At 44.6% G+C, this 6004-nt stretch overlaps 1 long non-coding RNA gene across 1 annotated transcript; it reads left to right on the top strand.

The window, feature by feature from the left end:
• The first annotated feature begins 330 nt into the window (after positions 1-330).
• Positions 331-1607, top strand: LOC119368896. The gene is made up of 3 exons (XR_005176772.1): positions 331-539; positions 652-727; positions 983-1607. It is a non-coding gene; the product is annotated as an uncharacterized LOC119368896 (long non-coding RNA).
• The last annotated feature ends 4397 nt before the right edge of the window (positions 1608-6004 follow it).

Below are 6004 nucleotides of genomic sequence, written 5' to 3'. Positions count from 1 at the left end.
ATTTTACACTTTAATTGCCCATCATACCATTGCTTTAATTAATCTATGGGGCATATCCAAACAATTCTATCCGTTCATCTATAAAATCTGATGGTCCCTAAACCTCCCATGATTAGCACAACAAGGCACGCAATTAAATTAAGCCCCCGCACACCCCGTTCGAAAAAAACCACGCTTTGCTCACGCACCACGATCTTTCCCACGCCCCGCACCTCCTGCCCCCAACGACCAAACCACGGCCGGGCCTCCGCTGCCGTCCGCTGCTCGCCCATCCTCCGCCTCCGCCGCCAGCCCATCCTCCTCCTCCTCCGCCTCCGCTGCCGCCGCCGCCCGCCCATTCTCAGCATCCGCGGCCGTCCGCTGCCCGCCGCCAACTACTCCCCCTCCCCATACTGCCCTGGCCATCCCAACCGTCGTCATCCACGCGCCGATGTGCTCCCTTATCTAGCGGCAAGAGGAGTACATCAGCTCTCCAAAGAGGAGTCCGAGTCAGGGTCGACCTGCTTCTGGACTTCCCTCCTTGAATCCCCCATTGAAAGGTACACGTCCTTAACGATTTATCTAGCACGCGCCTTGCTAAGTTTCTTGCCACTAGAATTCAGATATTTCGTGGTTTGTGTGGCTAAAAGTTTTGTGAATTGGCTTGGTCAGCATATCGCCTTGGTCAAATTCGGCCGCCCTCCTCGATTCCATTTACCCGCTGCGGCGCCCAACTACTCCACCCACGGTGAGCCTAGCTCTGCATCTCCTGTTTTTTGCCGTATTGTATGTTGCCTATTTCCTGTATAGTATGATGATGGCGTGCCTGGTCAAATCAATTATTTTGTCTGCGTATAAAACTGTAACTATGTGAATTGGATTAGGATGCAACCAAATTCAAATGCAGTAGGAATGCACTGCTTTTTTCTGGAATGAAAAGTAGAGATCTGCAATGCTGCATGGTAATTATTGGCAAGGCCTCAATGACAATATTTGCTACCAGATATATTCCTACGGGTAGGAGGTGAATGACATTCTTTATCAGATTCTACTCCTACATAGTAGTCCAACACTCCATGGAAAAAAAGAAGGTTCCTCTAAACCTCCCTCTGAACCTCCAGAAGACTGAAGCAAAGAAATAGCGACCAGATGACTGAATACGAGATTGCATCTTCTCCTTTTTTTCTTATTTTGTTTTTAGTGTAATGCATCTTCTCATTTTTTTTTCTTTTGTTGAATCAACTCAATTTTGTTTTCTCCATTGGATAGGTAGGTATGCAGATAAGTGTAAAAATAAGCTCAACTTACTCATAGATTTGTATCATGTCAGTGTATAGAGGCATAATCATATGCGACTATGCTTTTGTTTTGAGAAACCAGAGCTTCTATTATTACCAGTGCATGCTCAAGTCATGCTGAATACAGGGAAGCAGTACATTCAGTAGAAAAAGAATAGGATGAGGATTTAGGGGCTATGCTCATCATTCAATTTTTGCCACACTCATTCAGTACAAGTCATTTCGCTTCAAAATCGAAGCTTCAAAGGGCTAGCAGAGCTGAGACCGATGGGTCACCGTCGCTTCAGAATCAATTTAGTTAACTCTCAGATATGAAGCTAGCAGAGCTGAGACCGATGGGTCACCGTCGCTTCAGAATCAATTTAGTTAACTCTCAGATATCACATTTCTGACAAAAGAAGACAAAAGCCTAAAGTATATCACTTAATAAGCAGTTATAACCTGTTAAGTAACAACATCAGTTCATCATGGGTCAGCAGTACTATTATTTTCCATATCCTACTTTAATATTTGGCAATCAATATAGGTTCTTCTAGAAGAGCATATGTGAATTTTCTGTAACATGGCTGATGTAGAATTTTGTTCGGCTTTCGTTGTTCACCGTTGTTAAGTCTTAATTGTTCGTTAGGTGTAGATGAATTTTGTGTTGTTCACTTCCTAACCTGAAATTTATACAGCACTGCATTTGCTATATATTTGAAGGAAATATGCCCTAGAGGCAATAATAAAGTTATTATTTATTTCCTTATATCATGATACATGTTTATTATTCATGCTAGAATTGTATTAACCAGAAACATAATATATGTGTGAATACATAGACAAACAGAGTGTCACTAGTATGCCTCTACTTGACTAGCTCGTTAATCGAAGATGGTTATGTTTCCTAATCATAGACATGAGTTGTCATTTGATTAACAGGATCACATCATTAGGAGAATGATGTGATTGACTTAGACCGATTCCGTTAGCATAGCACCCGATCGTTTAGTATATTGCTATTGCTTTGTTCATGACTTATATATGTTCCTATGACTATGAGATTATGCAACTCCCATTTACCAGAGGAACACTTTGTGTGCTACCAAACGTCACAACGTAACTGGGTGATTATAAAGGTGCTCTACAGGTGTCTCCAAAGGTACTTGTTGGGTTAGCGTATTTTGAGATTAGGATTTGTCACTCCGATTGTCGGAGAGGTATCTCTGGGCCCTCTCGGTAATGCACATCACTTAAGCCTTGCAAGCATTGCAACTAATCAGATAGTTGCGAGATGATATATTACGGAACGAGTAAAGAGACTTGCCAGTAACGAGATTGAACTAGGTATTGAGATACCGATGGTCGAATCTCGGGCAAGTAATATATCGATGACAAAGGAAACAACATATGTTTTTATGCGGTCTGACCGATAAAGATCTTCGTAGAATATGTGGGAGCCAATATGAGCATCCAGGTTTCTCTATTGGTTATTGACCAGAGACGTGTCTCGGTCATGTCTACATAGTTCTCGAACCCATAGGGTCCGCACGCTTAACGTTACGATGTCAGTTATATTATGAGTTTATATGTTTTGATGTACCGAAGGTTGTTCGGAGTCCCGGATGTGATCACGGACATGACGAGGAGTCTCGAAATGGTTGAGACATGAAGATTGATATATTGGAAGCCTATGTTTGGATGGAAGTGTTTTGGGTGAAATCGGGATTTTACCGGAGTACGGGAGGTTACCGGAACCCCCCGGGAGGTTAATGGGCGTTAGTGGGCCTTTACGAAGAAGAGGAGAGGCGGCTAGGGCTGGGTCGCGTGCCCCTCCCCTTAGTCCGAATAGGACAAGGAGAGGGGGGCGGTGCCCCCCTTCCTTCCTCTCTCCCTCCTCTTTCCCCCCTCCCAAGTCCTAATCCAACTAGGAAAGGGGGGGGGAGTCCTACTCCCGGTGGGAGTAAGACTCCTCCCGGCGCGCCTCTCCCCTTGGCCGGCCGCACCCCCTTGCTCCTTTATATACGGGGGCAAGGGGGCACCCCATAGACACAACAATTGATCGTTTGATCTTTTAGCCGTGTGTGGTGCCCCCCTCCACCATAGTCCACCTCGATAATACTGTAGCGGTGCTTAGGCGAAGCCCTACGTCGGTAGAACATCATCATCGTCACCACTCCGTCGTGCTGACGAAACTCTCCCTCAGCACTGGGCTAGATCGGAGTACGAGGGACGTCATCGGGCTAAACATGTGCTGAACTCGGAGGTGCCGTGCGTTCGGTACTTGATCGGTCGGATCGTGAAGACGTACGACTACATCAACCGCGTTGTGCTAATGCTTCCGCTTACGGTCTACAAGGGTATATAGACAACACTCTCCCCTCTCATTGCTATGCATCACCATGATCTTGCGTGTGCGTAGGAATTTTTTTGAAATTACTACGTTCCCGAACAGTGGTATCAGAGCCTGGTTTTACGCGTAGATGTCATATGCACGAGTAGAACATAAGTGCGTTGTGGGCGATATAAGTCATACTGCTTACCAGCATGTCATACTTTGGTTTAGCGGGATTGTGCGATGAAGCGGCCCGGACCGACATTACGCGTACGCTTACGCGAGACTGGTTTCACCGCCACGAGCACTAGTTGCTTAAAGGTGACCGGCAGGTGTCTGTCTCTCTCACTTTAGTTGAACCGAGTGTGGCTACGCCCGGTCCTTGCAAAGGTTAAAACAGCACCAATTTGACAAACTGTCGTTGTGGTTTTGATGCGTAGGTAAGAACGGTTCTTGCTCAGCCCGTTGCAGCCATGTAAAATTTGCAACAACAAAGTAGAGGACGTCTAACTTGTTTTTGCAGGGCATGCTATGATGTGATATGGTCAAGACATGATGCTAAATTTTATTGTATGAGATGATCATGTTTTGTAACCGAGTTATCGGCAACTGGCAGGAGCCATATGGTTGTCGCTTTATTGTATGCAATGCAATCGCCCTGTAATGCTTTACTTTATCACTAAGCGGTAGCGATAGTCGTAGAAGCATAAGATTGGCGAGACGACAACGATGCTATGATGGAGATCAAGGTGTCGCGCCGATCACGATGGTGATCATGACGGTGCTTCGAAGATGGAGATCACAAGCACAACATGATGATGGCCATATCATATCACTTATATTGATTGCATGTGATGTTTATCTTTTTGCATCTTATCTTGCTTTGATTGACGGTAGCATTATAAGATGATCGCTCACTAAATTTCAAGATAAAAGTGTTCTCCCTAAGTATGCACCGTTGCCAAAGTTCGTCGTGCCCCGACACCACGTGATGATCGGCTGTGATAAGCTCTACGTGCATCTACAATGGGTGCAAGCCAGTTTTGCACACGCAGAATACTCAGGTTAAACTTAATGAGCCTAGCATATGCAGATATGGCCTCGGAACACTGAGACCGAAAGGTCGAGCGTGAATCATATAGTAGATATGATCAACATAATGATGTTCACCATTGAAAGCTACTCCATTTCACGTGATGATCGGTTATGGTTTAGTTGATTTGGATCACGTGATCACTTAGAGGATTAGAGGGATGTCTATCTAAGTGGGAGTTCTTTAGTAACATGATTAATTGTATTTAAATTTATCATGAACTTAGTACCTGATAGTATCTTGCTTGTCTATGTTAATTGTAGATAGATGACCCGTGTTGTTGTTCCGTTGAATTTTAATGCGTTCCTTGAGAAAGCAAAGTTGAAAGATGATGGTAGCAATTACACGGACTAGGTCCGTAACTTGAGGATTATCCTCATTGCTGCACAGAAGAATTACATCCTGGAAGCATCATTAGGTGCCAAACCTGCTGCAGGAGCAACACCAGATGTTATGAATGTCTGGCAGAGCAAAGCTGATGACTACTCGATAGTTCAGTGTGCCATGCTTTACGGCTTAGAACCGGGACTTCAACGACGTTTTGAACATCATGGAGCATATGAGATGTTCCAGGAGTTAAAGTTAATATTTCAAGCAAATGCATGGATTGAGAGATATAAAGTCTCCAATAAGTTCTACAGCTGCAAGATGGAGGAGAATAGTTCTGGCAGTGAGCACATACTCAAAATGTCTGGGTATAATAATCACTCGATTCAACTGGGAGTTAATCTTCCGGATGATAGCGTCACTGACAGAATTCTTCAATCACTGCCACCAAGCTACAAGAGCTTCGTGATGAACTATAACATGCAAGGGATGGATAAGACGATTCCTGAGGTCTTCGCAATGGCTAAAGGCTGCGGAGGTAGAAATCAAGAAGGAGCATCAAGTGTTGATGGTCAACAAGACCACTAGTTTCAAGAAAAAGGGTAAAGGGAAGAAGAAGGAGAACTTCAAGAAGAACAGCAAACAAATTGCTGCTCAGGAGAAGAAACCCAAGTCTGGACCTAAGCCTGAAACTGAGTGCTTCTATTGCAAGCAGACTGGTCACTGGAAGCGGAACTGCCCCAAGTATTTGGCGGATAAGAAGGATGGCAAGGTGAACAAAGGTATATGTGATATACATGTTATTGATGTGTACCTTACTAGAGCTCGCAGTAGCACCTGGGTATTTGATACTGGTTCTGTTGCTAATATTTGCAACTCGAAATAGGGACTACGGATTAAGCGAACACTGGCAAAGGACGAGGTGACGATACGCGTGGGAAATGGTTCCAAAGTCGATGTGATCGCGGTCGGCACGCTACCTCTACATCTACC

Source organism: Triticum dicoccoides, chromosome 2B (assembly GCF_002162155.2).
Source record: "Triticum dicoccoides isolate Atlit2015 ecotype Zavitan chromosome 2B, WEW_v2.0, whole genome shotgun sequence".
NCBI lineage: Eukaryota > Viridiplantae > Streptophyta > Magnoliopsida > Poales > Poaceae > Triticum > Triticum dicoccoides.
Note: the sequence above shows the minus strand (reverse complement) of the source record. Positions and strands in the feature narration are given on the sequence as shown.